Raw genomic sequence first — 27,814 nt, 5'->3', positions numbered from 1 at the left:
AAGGTTACTTTTAAATTAATTCATTCTGTTTTGGATACTGTTATTATTGTAACGTTGGTTTGTAAAGGCATCAGCAGAATCGTGACATCTTTTCGTTCAGTAGACTAACATAAAAAACTACCTGTATCCATAAAATTTTTATCAACAACCTTTTTATCGAAAATAAGTGATTTAAATGTTGTTTGTTCATTTGTATCGCAACGATAATTTAGGTTACCATTTTTTTAATATAATCTTTTAAGGTAATAAATTAGGTTGATAATAAATTGAATACAGAATAAATGCTCTAAAATTGAAAATATCCACCATAGCGAAGATTATGTTCATTTTTCATATGAATGAATTTTATAGATGTTTTGGTAAAAGAATTTATTCATAACTGATCACTTTTAATTGTCTAAATACCAGTAAATATTTTAATAGTCATTCTTAAGTTAGAGTTTATGTGTGAACTTTTAAATACATACCTAACGCTTAAGTTTACCGATTCACACTGAAATTAGCGTAAATATGTAAAGTAAACGTTCACTATAAGTAAAAAGTAATAGAATAAATCACATCTTCTGTAATTCTATAATATCCTCTAGACCGTGAAATATCGAGAGTACGAGTCGCCGCGGGCAAAATGTAATGGGGTCGTTTGATTTTAAAACATGGCATACTGTTATCTTTATATGAAACAATTTTTTTAAAAAATATCTATTCTATAGTTTTTCATATCCAAAAAAAAACTTTTTATATTTTAAATACCCTTAATCAGATTGTAAAGAAATGCTTTGGTTCATTTACGAAATGTTGTGACAAGGTTCCTGTCATTGCAAGAAACCAAAAAATAACTATAAACAATATTAATATTATATAATTTAATTATTGACTTTGTAATTTTATACTACGAAAGCATGTTATAAGATAAAACTTATATGATCATAAATTACATCTAAATAGCAATAGTGAATATGGAATAACATATATTATATACAAAAGATAATTTCTTTCACTTCGTAATGTTCTCAATTGTAATGTCTTTTACAATATTATTATATAACAGAAATCATATAAACAGCAATTTTGATATTGTCAAAAGAATCTTTATTTCGAAGGGGCCCAAGATCACAGTTCTGCGAAATCCTAAACATTTTAAAGTAATTAAAGTTAACGAGAAATGATCTGAATAGCGTCCGTTGACACGACGAAATATGATCCTAAAATAACACGATATAAGGGCATGGTGGTACCATTCTCGATTATTTTTACAAAAAGTTAATACATTTTAAAACCATTTTGAAACTCAAACAATCTAAAACATATATTTAGGGAGATTAGGAACTAAGTAACGATGTTAAATCAAACCATGTTATCGCAGGCACCTAATTCAAGCGTGTCGTATCACAGAGCGTATTTTCCGATGCATATTATGCAAATAGGGACCTTCACGCGGCCCGTGAACTCGCATCCTCTCGCAATAAGACAACACGGACCGATACGCAGTTTCCGTCTAGACAGAGATTATGTAAAATGCTATAAACCGATTCGTTTTTCGCAGAGACTCGGATAATTTCCGTTGTATTGTGTGCGCATGCTTTTAATGCAGCGGCGATTTCGAGTTCGCGCTTTGATATTAAGTCTATCGTTTTATTTTATTACGTGCTCTCAGCAGAGTTACGCTTGTTATCTTTTCGTTATGCCTTCTTCGTATGATCCCCTGTTTCAGTGATTCGATTGTGATAAAATAGATTCTTTTAACTCAAAATTATTGTTTTAAATTACACAGTGCGTCCTGCAAGAATACAGTAACGGTAAACCGCTCCTACACTGCCACAGTTATTTATCTATTTTTAACTTTTATCGGAGTTCAGAGAAACCTTTACGACCGAAGTTAATTGTTCCTTTAAATGGTAAACCTATTTTTAAATTGATGGGTAGATGTTACATCTTTATATATCTCGAGGGTTTTGGCACGACGACACAACCTTCGTGTATGCGTTTGGTATGAGGTCGGAAGAATTGCGATAAAACATTTCGCCCGCGCCAAGGTTCCCTATACAATAGCCTTTATTGAAATTTTCCTTAATAAGTAAAGTAGTAAAATGAGCGAAATCAAACAATGCAACAGATGTGTCATTCGGTGGGTCTATATTAGTGGAATAGTTCGCATTGTCATCATTAATGAGGGTCACAAAGTGACGCGCCCTTCCAAAATATTTACAAAGGAACTGCCAAATCCATCGGGCGAGTGTTCGCCGGTGCGCCGTTTTTCGATCCCTCTGAATAGGAATTGCGGAAACTTAATATAAATCGAATAATCCATTCGGGTGTAGGGGACGTTTCGGGAGGATAAATCTCAATAGGGGTGAGGTGGTGCCGGAGCGGAGTGTCGCGGGGGATGCGGGGTGCGGGGTGCGGGGTGCGGTGCAGCGCGGGCGGGCGCAGACGGCGGACACGCGGCCGGCCCGGCCATCTGCTGCGCTGGATAATCGATATTATTTAGCCAGCGAGAGGCTCGGCTCTACTTCGCCCTCTATCAATTTTCGTATGCACTTCCATGTACATGTGATCCCTCATGTCGATCGACATTTTGCTTAATTGTACGGTCTCATAAAATGTTATCACCCGCCAGTCACCTTTGCGACGATGGGGTCTACCTCTATATTAGTGTTCGCAAAACTGATTAAGTAAAATAAATGTTGACTGCAGGGTTTTATTTTATTACACAGACTATAAAGGATGTTCTTGTGTACCATATAAGTGAGATCTTCTTAATGATTATTTCATTTAAAATAATAAAAGGTTTGGTATTTCAAGTATTGGCAAAAATAATTGGTTTCTTTTGTTACTATACATAAATAAATTCATAATTGTTTAGATAATAAAACAAAATTTACATAATGTGTTTATCGATTAGTTAAGCGTATTATACGAGTACGTTTGTTTTGTTTCAATAGAAACAGGCACATTAGCTTGAGCTTTTAAATGAGCTCGAATAAGCTAATTCCTAAGAGACGGTAAACGTTCGTAATGAAGCAAAGGGTAATACAATTATAGAGCTTAAGGATCAGAAGTGAAAGAAAATGAACGTGATTCCGTGCTGGATACTGGCGTTGGAAACAAAAATCATTAAGCGTTTCTATTCATTAACAATTATGTCGGCTAAGTTACAGAATGCACGTTGAATTCTATAATTCACTTCATTGCTAGGATTAATGACATTGTTACATATTTCAATTTTAGGCATTCCTAAGTCAGTCAGTCCAGAGTCAGTCAAAAACGTAAGCGTCACCAAACCTCGTATACGAAAGCAACAGGTCATTTTCATTAGGTAATATAGTACTGCGATCTATCTTCTTTAGGCTTAATAAGTCGAAATGAGGGTTATGTGGACTTTCTTGATTGTTCCTTCACTTAATGACATATTTGTATTTGTATATACATGTTATATATTTCTAACTCTCATATATAGTCGCAAGACTATGTACTTGTAGTAATATACCTACATACTAGTTTACCTAAAGTTTTGGGGGTCAAGTACGACACGGAATCGAGTGCCCTCTGTTAAAAGAGTTAAATACAACACGTACCAGTAAATTGGCGTAAAGTGTGCCAATGAGAGAGACCACTTGTATCGATTTGATGCGGTGGTTTGTATCCATTTATACTTATGTTATAAAGCTGAAGAGTTTGTTTGAACGCGCTCATTTTTACTGATAATTTAAACTACCTAAATTCACAAATAATCTTTGTTCTTGCAAAAACAACTCGCGATCAAAAATACTAAAAAAATTACATTATACGAGTATAACGCAATAATTTATTAAATAAGGATATTAAGAATATATTAATATCAATATTAGACCATCTGCTATGAAACACAAAAATATATAACTTGAGGAACTTAATAACATCAGTAGGTTACCTGTAAAATTTTTGAATAACGAAGTGGTTATCAGCGGATAGCGGGCTATATTGTCAAGTAAGCTTAACCTTGTATATGTATGTCTTTGTATAACAATGAAACCAAAAAGTTGATATAAAAAAAGGACAGAACACCCTCCACCTTGGTTGACCGACTGCCTAATGAAAACTGCAACAAACAATTGAATGCACAGGACAAAGATCATTTAGGGGGCGCTAATTAGGTACCGCTTAGGTCTCGCGTTATACTTTTTAAAGGTTAAAGGGGTGGATATATGATTTTAAAAAAGCTCATAGAAATCACATTTAAGCTATACAATGTATAGCTTATCGTTATGGGATATTATTCACCCTAATTCAGTTTTGTTGATATAAAGTCCAAAAGAAGAAAAAAGTATTAATTTTAAAAATGTAAATTTTAATTGCTTGTCTTGAATATGCTCGTATAATGTTTTGCGTAGTAATTAAATTAAAGTGTAGAATAGATTATATTTAAAATTCGACGATTACGTGCAAAAAAATCTGTTTTTTTGGGATATCGTTGACCTCGTGCATGAACGTGTTTGCTTAATTTTCTAAATGATGACAAAAACTTTTTAAGATATATGTGTGAGAAGACATATTTTATGTTTTTTTTTTTAAATTTCAAAATCTTGTTTTGAACTAAATATTGAGCGTGGGTGTCTGTGAGTAGTAGTTAGTTTTATCTTAATTTTCAACGAATTTTTCACGGTATGATAATTTTAATATTAACGCAATTACACGGAACTAATTGTGATAAGAAAAACAAATAATAACGGAGGCGAGATTCGCTAACTAAGGTGAGTTATTTTTGGCGAGAAACTAATGAAATTCAGCGGCAGTACTGTTCGGTAACAGTATCGGCATTCGCAGCTTCTAAATAATTCCAATGACTTTAGTCCGAGCCGGTCGAGTCTCGTAAAGTTCTTTGATTATCTTCTGGGAGGCTCGGTGCTCAGCTCGTGACGTGTTTACCAATCCTTTCAATTACACATTCATACACATCTCACATACAATATGCATCCAAACCACAAACAAAAACAAAAACTTTGTTACCTCACGTTACCAAAATATTTTATTTTGCATTTGCATGTCCGTGCATCTTTCTTAACTGAGGCGATAAATTTATTTCGTTGTTTTTTAATCGAAAAAGAATTAAAAGTTTGCAAATGCACATAATAAAAAACTAATAAATAAGGAGAAACAGAAAGTTTGTTGAACAACATTAATTACACCTTTTACTTGTTGGATAACTTCACCGCAGTTGAGCCTTCTTCGTATTGTTTTATGTTCTAAATTAGAATAAAATTGTCTGCCAAATTTAACTTAAATATTCACAAAGGGCATCTAGCGTTTTCGTAAGAGTGGCTTTGAAAAGAGTCATGGAAGCATTAAGGGGCAAGGCCCTTTGATACTCTTTAAGAATAATTTTAAGGTTGGGGCTCAAGTAGATACACTTTAAAGCTCATCGATTTTCGTACAATCATTTGAAAACTGTATCATCTAATTTCATATTTTTTGTAACATAATTAGTCTTGCTGTATGTTTAAAGAAAATATTACTATTATTGTTTATAAAAAGTGTTAAAGATTATTTTAAATAAACCCTTTTAAGCCAAAACTTTTACGTTCCAGGTTATATATCAACGTCTTTGGTTTTCAGTTAATGAAAAAAAAAATAGTTAATGTCACTGCAAGGATAAACTCGATTGCAATGAGATGATGAGGTTCGTTGATATATGTATATCCCATTAGTTATCAATGATTAAAATACCAATGAGTGTTCATTTCTAAGAATTAAAAATTACCTGTTGCACTACTCGTATTATATGTTAAGATGGACCTATCATTTCTATCGCACCTATTTGTTTTTTTTTTTGTATTTTCACTTGGCGAGCATTATTTATTGCTTATGTCTCCTAATTACCCTGTATAGAGATATCACGGTTAAATGTTGTGTTTACTTCTAAGGAATAATGAGAAGTCTTGCCAACGACTAAGCATTCAATGTGTATATACTAAATTAGCCAATTGCATTGGCTGAGTAATCAAAATATCCTATCAAATATTTTTCCCCGACAACTTAATAAATTGAAATTACCCTGAACAATGAATCATTATGTTTTATTCCATTTGTTTTATTGTCGTTTAAAATTTAACTGAAAAACAATTTTTTTTTAATAATTGCTACGAATCTATTTTATAATAATCACACACTTTGAATATTTTAGTAATTAACGTTCAAACAAGTCCAAACAATGGATTAGTTCGCTCAGGGAAAACTGTAACGTCGTTAAATGCGTTAATTCGATACAATGAATGTGAACGAGATACGTCAAGATATTTACAATTGAAATTATAATAGGATACACAACCACGTAATCGGTTTGTACTATTAAACAAATTGTGAGGATATTGTAAAGAATCTATTCTTGAGAGTCATCGAGGAATAAGTGACGTCAATAGCAGCGGTCGGCAGCAGTTTTCGAGAAGGCGAGAGCTACAATTAGGTGCGTACTTCCCCCGCGAGAACGTGGTGAGATGTCCGCGCGGTGAGTCACGTCTGACTCGCCTGCGCCTGCCCGCTGCGCCTGCGCATACCCTGCGCTTAACCCGCGGCGGCGCTGCCATCGCGCCAACATTCCACGCGAACGTTGCCTCCCCGCATTCGCAATCCCTCTGATGCAATATTCAACTTTACCTCGTCCTTGCAATGCCGTAATTCGTTATAACGAGTATAATCTCCGGCGTATTTATCTTTATCTCGCTTAAGACTATAGGATCTCGTTTTCAAGGCCTTTTGAATGGCCTTGATTAAATATCTGAAATGATGACAAATAACGACCTTTAACATCCCGGACACTGAAACATTTTGTAATGTAAATATGTATCGAGTACAAAATAAGACAAGGTATATTTAGTGGAGCATGTTAATGTTATACAAATAAAGTGGTGAGCGTCTGACATGTGGAGTGGCAAATTGGCGTCGTCTCCGCATTTGTTCCACGCGGCCGCCGCGGTGGCCGCCTACAGCGGTCCTCAGTCGCGCCACATTCGACCTTGTTCCTTGTGTGTTATGCCTTATGCCTGACCATTTTATGCTGTCTACGACGATGCTGAGTATTCCTCTGTAATAAGCCTTACGAAACGATACTTTTTTAGTTCAACAAGCACGGTTTACCTTTATAAATAGTCACAATCCAGTTCTATTTAAACAGGGCTGTAAGAAAAAGAACAACGTGTCTCTTTGCTTACATCTCTCAGAATAACGTTTAAATAACTGAACATAATATTATAATAATACTTTCTAACAGACTCTATAACATTAGGTATCTTTAAAGTTATAGTTTGAGATTTTTCAGATGCTCAATCCTAAGCGCACAGTCACGATCGGTACCCGATTTCGTCATCTACCAAAAAAAAAACCTTTATGTACGTAGCATAGCAAGTGACCGTTGACGGCTCGATAACCGATAACCCCAACGTGACCGTAAGTACTTCGTTCGATAGCTTCGTTTAGAACTGCCGTTACTTGCAAAATTGCGGATATAATCCTCATCACTTTGTTTAGAGGCGCCAGCTTAGCGCTGCGCATGTTTTTATGTAGCAGTGTTTGATAGGATACGACTCGTTGTAGTCATTTTATATTTTTTGCGGCTAATCCTTGATAGTCAATAGTTACTTAGTCATTTAAAAAGCAAGATTCCGATACAAAGATTGGTTTTTAGTTATTTTGCGATACAGGATGCAGGGTCCGAGGCGTGTCGGAGGGGGCGCGGGAGGCTGCTGCGAGCGCCGCGGCTGTCGGGCCGGACTGGCCCGTCGCTCCGGGTCAGCGATCCAGTCGGCTATTTATAGAGATGCCCCTTAAACAGAGTAATTATTCATTGATTAGCACTGCGAGGAATAGGGGATTGCGTTTCTGATAGCCATCGCGCAAACGAGAACCGTCTCTGGCGCCGAGTTTCTTCGCTCCCGCGCCGCTGGCGATCCCTGCCTCTGGTGTGCCGTACAAACATTGCGCATACATATTTTTAAAGACGATTCACATACGCAGTACTTACGTCGATTAAATCCAATTAAGTCACCTTTTATTAGACTTTTACCTATAACATATTGAAACGCATTTGTAGAATTTTTCCTTAATGTCTGCTAATAATGCATTCCAGAAAAAATTTTAGTAACCACAACATAAAATTATGACAAACATTTGTGAATTGAATCCTACGTTAATGAATAACTGATCAGAACAAATCTTATTGGTCATAAGATGTCAATATTTCTGAAAATACACAAGACAACCGATGCAATGTTAAATTTTTTCTGGAAAAAAAGTACCCTGTCATTTGTCGAATTCAAAAAACGCCATTATAACGGAATACAAGTTATGTGAGTATTTCGGCCGACGCGCTAGACTCAGACTTGTCTGGACGCATTAAGAATAACGTTAATGTAACAAAGTGCTCCTTTGAACTTCTCTGTTGCAGTTACTATGCAATTTTAAGGTCACTAGTATCTTGTACAAAATGATTTCTCGCCTCATGACGATAGGCTCGTCTTCTACCACGTGCTATTATTATATTTGATTCAATTTTTTTAAATTATAAGGTGGCAAACGAGCAAGCGGCCACCTGAATTCGCGAAAATAGCGAATTCAGATGGACGCGACCGCTGACAATGGACATCTTTTAATCAAATGAAGAGAATACTAACCAAAACATACCATATAAATTCCTGTAAAACCGATCTCAGTTTTCAACGTTATTCAAAAGTTTTTTTTGTATACACCTTAATGTATACCTTCATTTTATGCTCATACTAGCTGTTGCCTGCGACTTTGTCCGCGTGGATATAAAAAAAACTTAAGTAGCCTTTGTATTCTTTCAGTCTCTGCTCTTCATCGATGCCAAATTTCATCGAGTTCCGTTGAGCCGTTTTGGAGATACCTTCATACGTCCATCTATACATTCGCATTTATAATACTAGTATTAGTAAAATTTTACATTCATATTGTTATAAAAAAAGCTCTAACAAAAATAACTCTATTTAAATAATGGTAAATTTATTTACTTAACCTAAAATAACTCAAAACACTTATCTATAAATGATGGTTAAGAATCAAGTCCGATACAGAGAACGATGCTTACACAAGCATTCGTGTCCAGTATCACGGAGGCTTCTAAAATAAATATTTCGCTTCTAATACAGAAACTGGTTGGTTACCGTCGCCGTTGGTTTATGGCGAGTGCGGACGTAAGTCTTTGTTAGGCCAACGGCACCAGCGGCATGTCCAGTCACATACGACCACTTCCAACTTGTTAACTCAGTCCACGAGGAACGGGAGAACCCAATAATCGATCCTTAATACTTATCCTAAGGTTATTTAATCAACTTTGTATATAGTACACATAAAATTATTCATCATGTTTCTGGGCTTTCATTATTTTTATTATATTGCCAATCTTAAAATATTTAATGAAATCACTGAATAATGACTCACCATATTTCATTACCTATTCGAATAAAGTAAGTCGAAGTCTATTTAAATTCAGGAATTTAGTGGTTTGAAATTAAAGTTAGGTCACTGATATTTTTAAAGCAGCGAAACACTGTTTATTCTTATTTAGTAACAGCTCATTGTAATAAGTCTTGCATTGATATTTCGAGTACTCCATACATTACAAGTTTTCCAACTAACAAAAAACTACACGACTGAGATATAATTATTGATTTTCCTGTTAGACTGATAAATGTTTTTGCTTATCTCTAATAATGTATTACTAATGGGCTACCAGCACATTCCTCGAAATTCTACAAGATTTTCCATAGTTAACTTTTTTTTTTAGAGTGAAAATGACTTTCTGCACTTCGTCACATTATCTTTAACTTTGAAAATATTATAAATGCGAAAGTTTAGATGGATCGATGGATGGATATTTATTTGAAGGTATCTCCGTTACGGCTAAACGGATCTTGAGGAAATTTGGCACAGATGTAGAACATAGTCTGGAAGTACACATAGGCTACTTATATGTATTTTTTTAATTTCGCGCAGACGAAGTCTCGGGCAAAAGTTACTTGAAAATAATGATAGAAGTCTTTACAAGAACTTTAAATTTAATTGCTGTTCTGATTACGATATAATTAAATAGATACTTAGATATGGTAAAATTTTATCTTACCCTGAATTCGCGACAAAGCCTTCAATACCGGCCTTTTTATTATTCTTGTAATATGTCAGTGGAGTTCACTGTCCTCGTAATATTCGGTTCTACTTAGTTTATTCCAAACGGCATTAATGTACAATGCCCTAGTTACATATCTAAAAATTAACAGTATATACAAAAATTTACTTTAGTATTACTTATTTTATACTTTTGTTTATTATAAAAAGACTATTGTTATAAGTTTGTCATTTTCTTGCATAGTTTAAAAGTGCTCGGGAATAAGTCTATCTTATAAGTACTGACCTATATGTTTTATTTACTCATTTAAGAAAAATGGAATATTAGAATAAGAAATAATAAAATACAGATTAAGTTTATAGTAAAGATATAATAAGTAACAATTGAAAAGAGAAATATACTGGTTGACTACATGAATATATCTCAAGTAACTAATATCAAAGCCTCTAAATCATTATATGGCGATTCGTCCACTACAAAGTGACGAATGACATATTTTTGCACAACCCCACTGACATGGTCATCAAATATATGGCTTCAGGCTTCAGGTGCAGAGTACACTATGAAAAATTCAAGGTGGCCGCCATTACAAAATGGCGGATGACATATGTTTTTGTACAACCATCCCAATATGTGTAACAAATGAAAATATTCCACTAATAGAGTAACGTGATAAAATCAAATTCTAAATATGAAATAAAATCTTAAAAATAATTTTAGCTTGGAGATGGAATTGGCTTACGAAATGTTTTCATAATTTATATTTTATTATTACTTGTTTCATTATAAATATTTATTTTAATATTACTTGTTGTATTATGATAACGTAGAAAATATGTGTCAAATGTGTGGCATGTCAAGTGGAAATGGTGAGCCATTATGAACATCGTTATGCGTGATTATGTCGAACGCCTACAGATTATGCAAAGCATGAGAATTCTTAATTTTGCAGCGTAAGTTATAACCTACAATCAGGATGCGAAAAAAGCACATCCGCTGTAAGAATTGATTTTACCGCCCACAACTGATAATTATTTTTGTTCATTTATAATTTACTTGTATTGTGTCATCTTTATAAAAATAGAAATTACAGATGGACATTTTTATTTTAGACCTATTTATATTTTAAATAATTTAATTACATTCTAAGCTATAGCCATGCATTGATTTGTTTAATGAGTGGTATTGCGAAGAGATTATCCTGCGAGAAAATCCACTACTCTGCGTCCTTAAATAATTAAAGGAAAAGTATTTACTTTTTACGTTCCGGTCAGTAACACTTAACGTGTCTTTTGTAACTGATTCTATGAATACTGCATCAAAACAAAGATGATGAAATACAAAGATATGAAAGCATTTGAGTCGTTCGAAGTAAAAGAAATCCAAGTATTGAACACTTATCACGTTTTATCGAAGCATCACCAGGCCATTCCCAGGCTTGACCGGTTTTATAATCAGAAAATTCGCGGAAGGCTCCAAAGATTCCTTACACATACTGAATATAATATTTTTTATGTACGCTTTAAGGAAAGTTGGTTAATTGATTTAATGTGCGTTGCTCGCTTCAACTTCCTTTTTTTTGTTATGCTGGTTTTTAGTTTTAGTTCGATTTAATTAATTTCTAAATTATAAGCATTTTTATTATTTTTACAATGAATAAGCCAGCGCTTTATCACGATCCCGTCTAATGTAAAGACGTGTTCGTGGATCGATTTTAAACATTTAAGTCAATATTTTGCAAGTAGTTTTTTTTTTAAATTAACTTGTGACAATATTAAAAAAAACTGAAAGTGTATCTGTAAATAGAAGGACTATTCTCGCGATTTGAAACAGAAGCATTAAGAGAATCTATCTGGAAATTTAGGGTGCTTATAAAATGATAATAATAGATGGGTAATAGAGTTCAGCGGGTTATATGTATGTGGCGCGGGGCGAAAGCGATCTGGGGTGGACAAAATCAATAGTCGCTACCTACGAATAGCTACCGGGTCGGCCTGGCCGCGGCATCTGCACGCGCCGCGCCGCCGGCAATCTTTATTTGGCGTATCATCCGCTCCCGCCCCCGCGTACCGTCTTCACACCAGGTGCTGGCTTACCTCATTATTTTGAGATAATTAGACCTTTGTTATTTATAAAATGATAAGTAAGGCTTACGTACCTACTATCCTACATATTTTATTTAACTTATTTGGATCACATTACAATGAGAAACAAAGAATAAATATATGTTGCCTACTCCTGAGACCGTAGAGAATATTTGTTGTGCCCGATCCTAAGTGACACTAGTCGTGATACTCAAACGGTCACCAATCAATCATCTTTCCGCTACAGTTAAGTTTAAAAAAATGTGTGTCATATTGCGGATGCCAAGAAAATACCCTAATAATAAATTAGCATAGTAATGTTATCCGCCGTTATGTCGGGATTGAGACCGTTTTAATTAATGTAAACAAGCGGTTGTATGTTTGATGTCGACTCCTAATGGGTTCCGTAGCTCTAAACGAGATTACTGTAGCACGAAACGACTTTGAATTATCACATCTTTGTAATATATTTGCTAAACGACAACAAAATTTGAACACAGAATTGTTACAACATAAATCATTGACACGGTGTTTTACACAAGACTTAATGTATAACTGTAAGTATGTTTTACTCTTCTTCTCTTCAATATACAGATAATATCAAATTATGGAAGTTTAGGTATAAGAAAATTGGTGAGTCCGAGACAGTTTGTATTATGTACGGGACTCTAAAAATGGCGTCTCTTGGTGTCACTGGCCGTATGTAGCAGTCACTTGTCATAATCCAAATAAAAAGTAATTAATTCCTGTCTATTTAATGTACAATAATATTTGCAAAGATTTCATCACTTTTTTGTTGGATGTATTAAGCTTATCAATAATATTCTCGCGTATTAATGGTACCGTATCTGCGGTTGCGTATTTCACACCTTTTATTGTCTGAATTTATTTAATAATTCTGGATTAATTAATTTTACTGTATAAATCACAACTAAACATTGCTGCTGTAATGAATGGAAAATACAACTAATAAATAACACTCAGTCTCTTCGCCCATAATATCGGCAAAGCTCAGAAATATAGCTTCGAGTTGAGTAAGGCCCTTCGTACACAAGCTGAAATAAATTTGCGAAACCCGGCGTTTTTTTTTGTGTCGTAAAGAATTCGTACACAGCGCGCGTCGTCTATATTTCTAGCTGTCATCAGCAAAGAGAGTCACTCGCAATCTATTTGTCAAGATCGTCGTGAAAAAAGAAAAAAGAAAGTCGCTGCAATTTTCAAAATGTCGAAATCTATATAGAACATGTAGACGCTATGCCTGTACTGACCGAATAGACAACTCGCGTCGGCGATTAAACTTTGTGTTTACAGAGCGCGCGCAACTTGATTCTCGGGACCCAACCTAATAATATTAGTTTCTACAATTTACGTTGCATTGTGTACGAAGGGCCTAAATTTACATTATGGCCCGACTTGCATAAGAACATGGATAAATATGGACAAATAAAAATCCTTCTCTACACTATGCTTGTCCATAAATCTATGTATTTATGTTAAGGCATTTCACTTTGTATATATGTTCCTCTGAAATACTTTGGAAGCGATGGTGTAAGAATATTGCTATATATAAAAAAATATCATATATGAAGTAAGGAATAAATAGTGTTAAATTTTACAAGGTTCAATGCAATTATGACTTCGTATATCCTATTTAGATTACAAGTTAGGGTTTTGTACTAACTTTGGTATAAATAATGTATAAACATAATATTACGTCCTACACGTATCATACAGTGCAAGTGTTGCAGTTTTGTAATTCAAGTTTTGGTAAACGAGCAAGCGGACACATGAATTAGCCGAAATGGCGAAGCGACCGCTGCCCATGGACATTCGCAATTGCAGATGTGTTGCCTACCCAGCAATGCCCTCAATACCCTCCATCAAATCCACCTCCCCTTCCCATCCTGTCCTTATAAGAAAAGGGTAGGAAAGGAAAGAAGACTAAAATTAGGCCTCCAGCACACATCAGACGAAACGCGGAATTACTTCCACTTCACGCCTGTCTTCTGTGTGGTCGTGGTATTTCACCGGGCGAGCCGGCCAATTCGAGCGACTGATGATGTTGTTGCTGGCGTCTATCACTGTTAAAATTATAAATATAATAAAAACAAACTTTTACAGATGTGAAAACACACATTATAAGTAGTTATTTTTTTATATTACAAGGCTCGCCAAAATGGCGAAGCGACATACACATCCGCAATTGCAGAGGCTTTGAATACCTTTAATTAAAGGAGGACTCTTCTTCGTGTGTCTCTATGCACAGATAGATAATATTTCCCTTTCTTATGAGTGCCCTCTAAATCCACTTCCTTTTCCCATCCTTTCTTTATAAGAGAGGGGTGGGCAGGGAAAGAAGACTAAAATCGGGCCCCCGGAACGCACACTCATCAGACAAAACGCGGAATTCCTTCCACCTTGATGCCTTCTTCTCTGTGGTCGTGGTATTGCACCGAACGAGCCGGCCCGTTAGTGCAACAGCATGTTGTTGTTGCTGACATCTGCCATTGTTAAATTCTTTACTGTCTTAAATGCCATCAACATTGATTGATATTTTATAAAAAGTTATTTCATTACTTATTTATTTTTAATGATGAAAGTAATTTCCGTGTATTCATTTAAAGCCAGACTATTGCTTAAGTATTGAAAAAAAAATCTTCAAGGTTATCACTTAAAAATTAATACTGAAAAGATTAATCGTTAAATAAAAAATAAGCAATCGAATAATTTATATCAATTAAACAGAAAGAGCTATCCACGATTCTTCAAGGCTGATAGGTATGTAAGTACTAAACGACGACCAATCGCCACGTTAAAGTTAAACGCCTATGGCCCAATAGAAAAATGTTCAGCTTGTGAAATAAATGGTCATAGGTTTAAAATCATATAACAATTACCAGATGATATAATATCTAAGATTTCTCATAAATAAACTTCAGATCCTTAACATACCTCACTGTTACTGGTACTTACATTATTAGTACTAAATACTTAAATATTTAATTTATGTCACTAAATCCGTAGCAATTGTTATATTAGACAGGAATTTCGCTTTACGTGCGGCAAATTGGGAAGTAAGAAGAATAACGCTGTATGGGATAGATATTTATATCTTCATAAAAATATATTCAGGTAAACGTATGAATACAAAGTAATTTTAATTCACTTGGAAATCCACGATGACGAATTTTACATGATGGTGTCGAGGGAAAACGGTAAATTTACGAAAAACGCACATTTGTGGAATAGCAATTATCAAGATGTTTGAGTCAATCTAAAATATCTAAAATGTTGAGCATCTCTGTTTTATTTTGAATTAAAGTCACGTTAAACGGAATGAAACATACAGACTAGATTCGTTTTAATTCATTCATGATACTACTTGTTAAAAATAATTGCATCATTATTTTAAGTTATGATGTTCCATCCGCAAAGCAGAGGTTCGCACGCAGTGGGAAATTGGGAAAGGCCTATATCCAGCAGTGGTTAGACAAAGGCTGGTAGTGATAATGATGTACGATTGTCGATGATTGATCAGCGAGTTAAGTAGGTTAAATGTAAAAAACATTACTTTAAAGAAGAGAAGGCTGGAATGAATAACAGATTACATTATACAAATTTTGTTGTGTTAAAATCGAGTTTCAGTAGAAAAAAATCTTCTCTAACATAGATCCAATTATAGATAAACAGGCATTCCCTCTCCCTGTTCAGGGATGACAGTACCACCTTATCTAAGAAATTGCGTGGCTAGCTTTATATAATCTCATATAACTTTCTTAATACTTAAAAATGTAACTAATGTCTAAGCAATACAAAAAAAAAATGATCCTAATTTTTGAATATAACGGAGTGACTATTGACATAACGGTTGGTAGACAGGCGTGGAGAAATATAGAAAACTTATTTTTGTCACTTTCATTTTCTTCGCAGAAACCGTGATATATAGTGTGATTTTCTAGGCTTGTTGTGAACTGATTCCATAGTTAAACGGTAATAGGGCAGGAGCATGCATATCCTAATATTTAAATCACATAAAATCGGTATTTAATTGCACAAGATTGGACATCGTTTGATGTCTTCAGTAAGTAATATTTCATAAATTATTAAGCGAATTAAAGATTTAATAGTAGTCAGTAACGGTTTGAGCTCTAGCGCCCTGGGCGAGATTTCTACGGTGCCCTCTTTTATTACCGTATCTTGGGAGGAGGGAGGGAATTAACAGGGTTTTGTGAGACTGTGTAATTCGCAGACCTATCCAGCGCCCTGGGCGGTCGCCCATCCACGCCCTATCCTAACGCCGGCCCTGGTTGTTGCTTATGAATCTGAATTACGAGTACGTGCAGTATAGAACCGAACCTAACGGATTCAAATTAGTTTACATTTATCTAATGTTTATTGCATGTCTTCTACTGTTCGTCTGGAGTTTCTACTTACAGTACGCTTGCTTTTGATTCAATTTCAATATATTATAATGTTATGTGAATGACTACGCAGAGTTGATTTATACATTTTAATTAGTTAGTCCTATTGGTGTGTAAAGCTTATCAACGCTTATATTTGTTTGGCATTTTACAATTTTAATGACGTCATTATATTTACAACGGAAGTAGCTTATCAATTATTATATTTTTATTTCATATATATTTTCGGGCACATATACGTTAGTCAATACATATGATGAGTATCAATTAATTAAACTGAAATATCAACGATAAATAGGACATTACGCGGGGATAATGTAGGCTAAATTAACAAAACAGAATAAAGATAGCCTTATTAACGTTAACGAAAGTTAGACGTAACGTTATATCAAAATAAAGAACGTAAGTTATAAAAGACATTCTACGTAACTATACAAGTGTAAAGTGCATCCCAGAAAAAGATAAGTATAATAATATAAACGCCGTGCGACATATATCACGTCTACAATATCAAAGCACAACTATTGCATAGATAAGTGGCAGCAGCCACTAGAGTACACCGGCTCAAGAGTGAGGGCTTTATTTCAAAACTATCGCTTTGTTTCTCCTCTTACGAATGCAGAGGTGTTCCTGTGGAGCTATCGCGTAGGCAGCGACTCTCCCACTGGTCAGACAAGTCTACACCGACACCGACACCGACGCTGTTGCTATATCGGGATGTTATTGCGGCCGGTCGCATTATCAGAGGAGCCGGGAATCATTTCCGCAACATAACGTCTTCACCGGGCACTCGACGAGCCTGTCGTGTCGCGCGGGAGTGCTCCGATGAGATATGGAATAGATAATCAGCATAATTATGAATGATCAAAGAAATCGACGCGTTGTCAACGGCAGGTAACGGGCATCTATGGTAATTCCGCAAGTGTACATAACGCCGCGGCCGGCGCGAACACGGAAGCGATCGTGACGCGCCGCCCGAGTGGAGCTTTTGCTAATTGGCTGTAACTGATAGATAAGCAATAAAATCAATGGTGGAGGACACCGGCTGCATCTTCAATTTATGTCGATGTGGATTCGCGATGCGTCGCGGGCCGGCGCCGTCCCCCGCCACCGGGCTTCATATTTATACGGTTAAGCGGGCAGTACGCAGAGTTCAAACGTGCGACGGGCGCTCGGGACATTAGACGATCGAGGAGAGAATAATCGCGTGGGTAGAGGCGGTACCGGGCGAGTGCAGTGTGCAGTGCGTGCGGGTCGTGTCGCGGAAAGCTCGGCCGAGAAGCCTCCGAGAGCGCGGCATCGCGCGCTCGCCTCGCGCTCGTCGCGTCAGTGCCGGCCCGGCCGCGCCGAACGCACAACGTTTACACAACTCGACAGCCCGACAGCCCGACAGCTCGACTCCTGCCACGGACAGTGTAGCGCGCATCGCAACCAGAATTGCCGTTTGCCGCCACGATCAGCGCGGACTTGTTTCATTGCTGAAAAGAGGTAAGTTGCTACGTTTTATTTAATCATATAGTAATTTATTTAAAACAGTTTTTACCTGTTTATTTAAGACATCAGTTTACAAATATAAAAAGTTTTAATAAGATCCCGCTCACAAACAGAGGTTCTTAAAGAATCGTTTGTATTTAACGGGCCGTTGAGCTTTTCCGTCGCTACGCTTCTGAAGAGTGCCCCTGCACTTAAAGCTTAATTTGAACATTTTACACCTTTATTTAAAAGTGTTATTAAACCAGGTGTACGATTTGTTGCCTTTGTAAAAGTTTTGGTTGCATTTATTTTTGATTTAGAGATTACAGAAGTTTATTTTAGTTTTTTTCAATGACTTTGCTTAGGAGTTATAGTAATTTGACTTCATAATATTTATTTGATAAAGATAGTTTTCTGAGATGTTAAGGCATAAAATATAAGCGATGTTAATAATACTTAGGTTTCTATGATGCTGTGATATTGATTTTAATGATAAAGTTTTGTTTTCTCCTAACTTTACATTTAAAAAGTAATAAAAATTTCATACTTTTAATTTGAGGGTTTTATGTAAAATATAATAAAGAAAATAATTTAAGTATAGACAAAAATTTTAAATAGCACAAAATAGTAATCAGAACTTTAGTTTATAATAAAATTCTGATTGTTTCTAATTAAAAACTAAACCAAAGATACGGTTGTAAATATTAATTTGGAAATCATTTTTCATTTTCATTTAGAATTTGTAACTTTTTCTGTAAGATTTCAAGGGGTATCTACATAACTGTCGGAGTTTCACTGCTGAAAAACATTACTACTAGAACAAACACAATGTTACATTTGTATTTTTTCAAAATATGGGTATGATAATATGATTTTTTACAAGTTTTTCGGTAAACTGACTTTAATATAGGAATAAGTAATTCATATACATTTCCTCATTTTCTCTTTTCAGAAGACTCTGTAAAAATTTTATGCTTTGAAAGTTTCATAGAATTTTCACATAGAAAAGCTCTTAAAGCATTACTCGTCAAAGTTATTTCGCGTTTACTGCCTTCATCCCATCCCTCTTAGCGTGATTCATTATTCATCTTTGTTTTCTGGCGCATCGCGAGCGTACCGTACTGTAGCTAGCGTAAGTAACACAAAGCGTGTAAAAAGTTAATGGAAAAGTTTTTCATACATGTCTTCAAACATCATGCACCCTTCAGAACAGAAGCATTTGTGCACTGAACTATGTCCTTTTAAATTATACAGGGTGTCCGGAAATTTATATCTATAATTGAACTCTACAATTTCTTGGGTTGAAAATTTATAAAAATTTATAGTCATTGATTTTTCTCTCCAAAAGTCGCGAACTACTCAACTCTATCAAGTCAATAAAAAGTGGTAGCAAATAGGTAAAGTGGATTAAACAGGTCGTTGTATAAATATGGATCAACAAGTTATAAAGCTTTCTTTATCAGGTTTTTGTTTATAAAAAAGTTACACGAAATTAGAAAAAAAGGAAGACAACATATAAAACACTTATAATACTCGCTGTGTAACTTATAAGGCTCGCTGTATGTATTTTACAATTACCCTTCACATTCGTACGCAGAACTACAATTTAAATTGAAACAAGTGAGCGCATTTTCAATGTCAGGTTCCTTTCCATTTGAGCATTTTCGTAGTAATTTGATGACTTATGAATCACGCGCAGAGATATTAAATTAATTTGAATGTTTTTGTATTTTTACTAGGGACTGATCCGTGTATTTGTGAGTGACACAGCCGCGTGCCACGGTACCGAGCGTGGCGGATGCAATATTTCACACTCACCACCGCTAATCATTCACGATTGCGCCAACAAAGTTGATTGAATTGAAATCATGCGCTTCTCGCAACCAATATCACCCGCTGATTTGTCTATCCTTAAGAAATAATATGCATTTATTATTAATTAAATTCTTAAATCTTCAATAGTTCAATAAAAATTAATTTAATATTTTTTCAAGTAAATTATTAAAAATCCTTTCTCAACTATTTTTATAGCTTTTATGTATATTTAAATATCCTTATTTTTTAATAGGTATAAAGTTTTTTTTTTTAATTATAAAAAGATAAATAATTCTAAAGTAGACCGGAATCCGATGTCTTTTTTTTTCGTAGTCTTATTTATATAGTTGATATAAATATAATACACTAATTAATTCTATGAAAAAAACACATAGGAAAAGGATTTGTTAATGCACATTTTGATTAAAACAATGCATCAAGCAAATATCAAGAAATTTCAATAATTAAATACGTAATGCTTACAATCGCGATAACAAAAAGTACTCCAATCACTTAGTTGCGATTCGCAGCACCATTTTTATTTAGACAGGTTCACTTGCAGTATTATTGCATAAAGTTTACTTCATTAAATTTTCCGTAAAAGTTTCCTGAACAATTTTTGAATTTTAAATTAAGTTACAAAAGCCTTTTAAGTTATTTCAAATATCAGCTTACATAGAAACTATGGTACCGTACAAAATCACTGGCTTTATAAGTTTACAGTAAATAAAAAAAAGAATTACAAACATATACGTATGTGTCATTTGCATGAACAAAGTTAATTGCGTACAACCCTGAAGGTAATCTTGATAGCATTTTCTAATTTTACACAAGAGCGCGCATCGAATGTCATCCTGCCCAACTTGTTTCGCCTCTCGACGTCACTTTTTTATCCATTAGGTGCTAGTAAACATTGTGCAATGAAATTAAATATAAGTTCGGTACATACCAATATGGTAGTTATGCTTTTTATGAGTTTTTCAAGGATGAGATACGAAATGAAAAAAAAATCCAATTTCAATTAAAATCCAATGAAAATTTTATATGTCCCTAATTGAATAGTGTAGCAACCGTGGCCGGAAATAGGTTAAAAGCTTTCTTATATAAAAGCTTTTTATAAAAAATTGCCTTTGAAAATAAAGTTACAACTTAAACGCTGAAATAACTGTGGACTATAGAAGAAATAGCAGGGCTATAACGGAAAATAACGAGCAACGCTAACGAGATTAGGGTTATAGCATTAGCAGTAAGGAGGAAGCTTAGAACGGAGAGCGAAGCGGACGATATGTCACTGGCAAGCTGTTTATGCCGCACGTTTGTAATTTGCCTTGGCCAATCGTAAAGACTTAGCAGATTATATATCGAATGAATGCACAAAATTAAATTTTATATTTGCACGCCTTGTAAAAATGGCTTTAATGGCTGTCATTTTCTGTGCTGCCAATAAAGAATCGCGGACTGGCAGGTACTGATGACAGTGCAACTATCACAAAACGTAACAGGGCAACTTGTCGGTACAATTTTCCTCGGCAAATTACAAACGGACGACGTACACGATTTGCTGGTGACAGATACAAAGCGTGGAGTGCGAAACGGCGATTCCGATACGCTTGGTTGCGCAAAGGCGGGCGCGGGTAAAGGCGAGCGGGCGAGGACGCACGGGCGCGGGCGCGAGTCAGGCGGGTTCAAGTGCAGGGTGAAGGTTCCGCGAACCGCCGCCGGCTTGTCACGCTAAAAAAAATATCCTTTTTCTTATACGTTTTATAACGAACGAAGCCCTTATATTATGTTACCTTTTTGCGTCATTATTATATTTGTAGCTCCATCTTAATGTAGAGCTTCAGTTTCTTTAGACTGTTGTTACAATGCATAAAGAGGTTATTATAGACCTTCTTGGCTTCAAAGGCTGTATAATTTCTACATAATTCTTTATATCTTTTATTACTATACAGTTATTGCATAGGCTTGTTACTGTATACAGTCTATTTTAAAAGATCTTTCTTTTTAATCTTATAGCTCGTAGGTAAAGTATATCTTCTAAGTCTAAGGTATTATTATCATTTTTGTTAAAGTTTTGTAAACAACTTTTTTCTGAATGAAAGTCCAAGAAAGTTCAACTATCTACCATTCAAAAAAATACATTTTAATAAAGGAAAGCTTTCGTACCTCTTTAGTGGTAGTTAGTATAATATATTAGATAGTATTTGAAGCCGATCGTTGGCAATCCATCCGACATAAATAAGCAATTTATATGTAAGCCACATTGACATAGAGTAGCGATGTATTCCGAGAAAGGAATTACGAAGAGCATATTAGAGTGTGTATGAAACATAGAGTATTTGTGATGAGTCAACGAGCCGTGGTATCGGAGGCAAGAGCCGTCAGAGATGTTAACGGGCAACCCACTTCTCTGTTGGCAGCGTGACTGTGCTTTTACTTCGCCGGTTGACAGCCGAGATCGATCGCTGTTTAATTCAATACACTTTGATCATGTATAAAATTGTTTACGGAATTTATTAGTAAACAATTTTATTTTTCAACTATTCGTACTTAATTTTTTTTTGTTGTATATAAAAATTTTAAAATTTATGTTTTTCCCGTTCAAAGTATCAATTAATTGTGAATTTAGTTAAGTTATATTACGTATTATAATACGTATTTGGCTATTTTTAATGAACACGTAATCAATCCTGTGCTTTTTTAAAATGATTACAATTACAAAAAAATAAGTAGTTTTTTTGATTTATGGATAAAGAGTTTATATTTTTTTTAATTTTTGTTTTGAAATAACTATCAACAAACTTGAATTTATTATGAAGTAACCTTAGGGACGATACGAGTAGTTACCATTTTATCTGGTCACACGAGTTCAAGCGGAGTTTCTTTTATGGAGCCTATTAAGTGCTCGATCCCTTATACGGCGCGGGAAAAAAGCCTTCTTCGTTATTCTAATTCGAAACTACACTAAATGGTAGCGCCTTATTGCCTAATACGCTCTCTACATCCCATTTAAACGTCCGTCTGCAGTGCCAGCAGGATCTCTTCCTGTCCTTGCTGATTAAGGAAAAGGAAGAGGATAGAAAATTATTTATATATGTATAGAATGTTATATTTATAGAACGTACTCTTTGGATGAAAGAAGAAGAATTAAACTGTTTTGTTAATATTACTTTGTCGCTTGTCTTTGACGATTGTCGACAAGGTTGTCGAGCTTCCGAGTTCTTTGTTTTGTTATAACGCTTCGCACTTAGCCTGCGGAATCACGCTTAGTGGCGCGACATCTAAATAGCTGGATGAGGTTTTTTCCGAGCCCCTTTAACGTTGTCAACGATTTTTTATCGCAAAAACTCAAGGCCACGACGACTCAGTTCATAGATTCCGACGTACTGTAAAACTTAGTCACATTTACGAACTCCACCGCAGAATCATTTGGCAAATACCGATAGCTAATCGGAATACAGTACGGTAATTAATATGGTCCGTGCCGAGACATGTACAAGGTGTGAGGTGAACTTGACTGCAAAGCGAGGTGAGCTTACTGACCGCGCATTAATAACGTGGCGTCAATATGCGCGCGCAGAGCTCTGCCGTGATAGAATGCGCTCGCGCTGGCGGCTGAGGTGACGCCCCGCCGCCGCGGACCATGCGCCGACGCTTCCTGAGAAAATGGCAACTTATGGGGAACTGAATCTGGGCCTCGCAGGTGCCATTGACCTGTGCAACTTGCCACACTCGACGCACATGTGCCGCCATTCACATTTCATATTTACCTATAAGTATACATTCGACGAATCCGAGTCTTAGAGTATGCCACATTGCGATAGAACTCAAAGTTTTTCATTAAAACTTACATAAATCATCAAAGTTCATCTATTGCAGTACTCAATAGCTTTTTATTCATAATTATTTAAATTTCAACGCATTATATGAACAACATTTGTTCAAACAAGTAATACATCATTTAAATAAGATAATTACATCGGAATATCCGCTGGCAAGGTGTCCGTGCAGGCAGGGGGCGGGCCGCTAGCTCTCGTTTCGGCGCTCGACATCGCTGGCACACATCGGTGGCCCCAGAACCGTTACGAGACCACCAAAATGCTACAGAAAAAAAGCTCGCAACTGTTTTAATTTCACTTGTTATAATTTCTTGACTCCGATTTCTTAGCGCAATCAACGAAGTTCATCAGCAAGGTTATATGTTATGCAACTGGTCACTTTGTAATGTAAGGTGTATTGATAACTTTATAGGGTCTTTAAGAATGCACCTTATGCAACGTTATTGCAGAATAAATTGTTGAATGTGACATCATTCATTCATCAGTCGGAATCCGAGTATCGGCGGCGGGCGCGTTACTAGAAACCGGCATGTGCATGCATATGGCGAGGCGCAGAGTACTTTGTCTTACAGCGGAATAGTTATTAGTACCGGCGAAGCAGCTCTGGGCGCGAGTGTATAAGAAACCTCGCCTCGGCTCGCCACCTGAATGTCAATATTAGAATATAAGCGAGTGCCGATGCCGGTCACAATGACCGATAAAGAGAACCACTCGAATATGACCCTACTCGGAGTCAATTTAAAATTCACATTCAAAAGAAACGAGCTCTCTCGGTACCCGTCGCCACCCGATGGTATGTAGGTTAAGATGTTATTTAGCTTGTGTTTTTTGCCGGTACAAGTTTTTATTACAATAGTTATCTTCTTTTGTGTCAATCAGCATAGTTATAAGGCGTAAAAGTACTGACGTCACTATACCAAATTTTGTCTGGTTAATGTGTTAATAGTCTGAGCTATTAAAAGATACTTACAATATCTAACACACATAATATGTACGTGGGAAAGATATAGCCTACTTTAAGTTTATTGCGGCGTCTTAAAAAAGCCTTTCTATTGTGTGAGTATTTTAATTTTGACCATTCATTACACTGTTATTCCAACTCGATACGAATCGACTCGCCACTTCTTATTATTCGAATATATTTACATTCATATGAGTGGTGACCCAGTTTGTGGTCGAATATTGAAATTAGTATTTGAGGCCTTCGATTGCGACCAAAATTATCCATTAACTTTATTGACTTGAAGGTCTGCAGGAATGTGTTGTATAATGTGACAAGATCGTAAAAAGACAAAAAAATTTAAACAACGAGAGCACACTTTTTCTGTTGAGTTTTCATAATTATTTTTTCTTTTTAAGTCGGATATACTCTCACTATTCTCCACATACCGCAAAAATTATTTACGATAATTCTTCCTCTAGAAAGATTTTTTTAATAAAAGCGAATTCAACCACCAATAAAAATTAATCTATTCCCAAACCTAACGTGTCTAAGGGTTTTCTCATATAAGATGTAGCAAAGTTGTAAAAGGCTCTGAAGCTACGGTGGTGTAGAATGAAATCGCATTTATCAGTTACAAAAGAGCGGGATTGCCTGTAGCTTTTCTTTTTCAACTAAAAAGGCCTTGAATGCCAAGCGCTCAGACGCATTGCACCCACACTCTAAACAACAAGACAAATAGACATGTCCACTTTACCATTTACCGAGTAAAAAACCTCATGTTCTGTTTGAATAGGTCTTTTACCAATTAATATTTGTACCGATAGAGGGCGCGAGCGCGGCGGAGGCGCGGCACAAACTTTGTCTAGTGGCCGACGCGCTAGGTCCTCGTGTACGGGCCGTGAGAAAATGAGGAGGCTATTTAACGAGCAACAATACATTGTTTGCTTTAAAACTCGAAGAGTTTTATGTTATGATTCTAAGCTTTTAAAAGGTTCGACGAGTCGAAAGCTGCCCAGGTTAACATTTTTATTTATTTCGACATCAACCCATCGTTAAATAAAGAAATCGAAGTACTAAAGAAGGTCAGTTTTCGTATTACTAAATCGCTTCACACGGCATTCAAATGGAATCCTCCACCTTATTCCGTGACTGAAAAATAAATTAGCCGGATAAAAATGATTTAATGTTTGCTTTAAGTCTTTTGCACTGGACGAATGTCTACCACGGTCAGTGATTCATTGCAAAGCGGTCGACCGTCAGTTATGCAATAGTAAAAATTTTAATTAGGCAATTACCGGTGATGTCTAAGTTTTTGCGGCGAGAAGGCCCGGGCGAGTGTTCATAATGTCCAGGTTGTTTTATCGTGCGGAACGTGCGATGTCATTGTCCTGCGGCGAGGCGCTTGCAGCTCCGCGCGTCTCGCGCCTCCCAACGCTTCGCTCACAACTTTTCACCGATCTTTTTATTGCTGTACTCGAATCTATTCAACAACATAATACTTTAAGCGGGCGCAGAACACCGTTTTAACATTTTGTAAGCAGATCAGGCGACGTCAAAGATATATCTTGATAATTGGTTCGATTGGAGCGATGTGAAATATTAAACGTTGTTTTAACATTCAAAATAGTAGCGTTTTTTACAGCCACTACTGTCAATTGAAGATACTAATGCTTTAGATCGTCACGATACATGAACACGATGCAAAAACATTAAAAGAAATATTCAGCTTTTTTCCTGAGTGCTTTACTATGTCCGAGCTTATTCAGTTTTTTCCTATATTTTTTTTATCTCAAAAGGGTCTCAGTGGAAATAATATGTCTAAGGCGCCGCATGAATTATTCAAACCAGAGAATACTCAAAGGAAATTGAAAAGGAAAATCAATAGCAATGCTTTACCGAGTAAACAGACTTGAAAATAGGTTGATGTAACGCTATTATATTTATACATAAACTAGTCTCTTCTATGATATTATTTTCACCGCAAATTTAAATAATCAAGTGGTAATGAAACAGAATATAGATTATTAGCGCATTGCATTATACACACCGCATGTTATTTAATGGTTATGAAACCTGTTTAAACTTTTTAGTGTTGTAAAGGGACGGATTTTGATTATTATTTTTTTACATCATTGGTGAATTGAATTTTCTCAGCCAGGGCTCGTTTGAACTATGTTCCCATAAAAAGATTTTACTTCTAGAAGTAATATAAAAACACATAAAAAACTTTTTCTGTCTACGAATTTCATGGCTACAGTGTAAAGTACACGAAATTAAATTAACTTGTGTATAGTAATAACATTTTGAAAATTTCAAGGACTTCTTTTTTTATAAAGAGCTTCCTTAAACCTAAAGTATTCCTGATCTAATCTTCGCCTTGAAAAATTAACTGTTGGCATTTTGTAGTCGTTATTACATTTATTATGTTTAGTAAAAATGTTCATACAATTAATGGCATACATAATCATGAGTGACGTTTGCAGAAACCTGCGCATGACAGCGATTTTAAACTCCGATAAAAGTATTGACGTAATCAGACATTCCCTTACTTTATAATTTGATTTCGAGCATCATATTTTCATAAGGCTTTTTAATTTGTAGCAAAAAATAACTTTACTGAAAAAACAAACATTATTGTTTTATACTAATATTACTTTGTTTACATTTAATAATGTAACTATTTTGTGAACAGATTAATTATATTTATTTAAGGATTAGAATATAGGTAAAATCTAGAATACATATATGTATAGTTCATGATATTTTATCGCATTGCAAATTCCAACCCACGACTCAATCGGTTAGATAGTGCCTTTAACCAACAGGCAATTGGCACTTTTTTTTAAATATCAAATCTTTTGATCTTACTGGGAAAGTAATAACAATAGTTTTATGGTATTCTAATTATATGATCCGTGACTAGTGCTGAATCAATCTTATAACGTGGGAAAAAACGCGGTACATTTCATTTGATAATTCGTGCCTAGAACATATGACACATCTAATCTCAATTTGATATTATGTCACTAAAGACAAAATAAGGTGAACTAAAAAGTAACGAACCGAATTGTTAAACTGTTTTTGCATTAAGCATACCATTTAGTTAACTCGTAACATTTAGATAG

The 27,814-nt window shown here is 35.4% G+C and overlaps 1 protein-coding gene across 1 annotated transcript in view; it reads left to right on the top strand.

Moving 5' to 3' along the window:
* The first annotated feature begins 17,786 nt into the window (after positions 1–17,786).
* Positions 17,787–27,814, top strand: part of LOC106720310 (mucin-3A) — a 31,533-nt gene continuing 21,505 nt past the window's right edge. Inside the window, exon 1 of the mRNA XM_014514927.2 lies at positions 17,787–18,107. The gene's annotated coding sequence lies outside the window, so the exon portion shown is untranslated. The remainder of the gene's footprint in view (positions 18,108–27,814) is intronic.

This window comes from Papilio machaon, chromosome 4, assembly GCF_912999745.1.
Source record: "Papilio machaon chromosome 4, ilPapMach1.1, whole genome shotgun sequence".
NCBI lineage: Eukaryota > Metazoa > Arthropoda > Insecta > Lepidoptera > Papilionidae > Papilio > Papilio machaon.
This window is presented reverse-complemented; position numbering and strand designations above follow the sequence as displayed.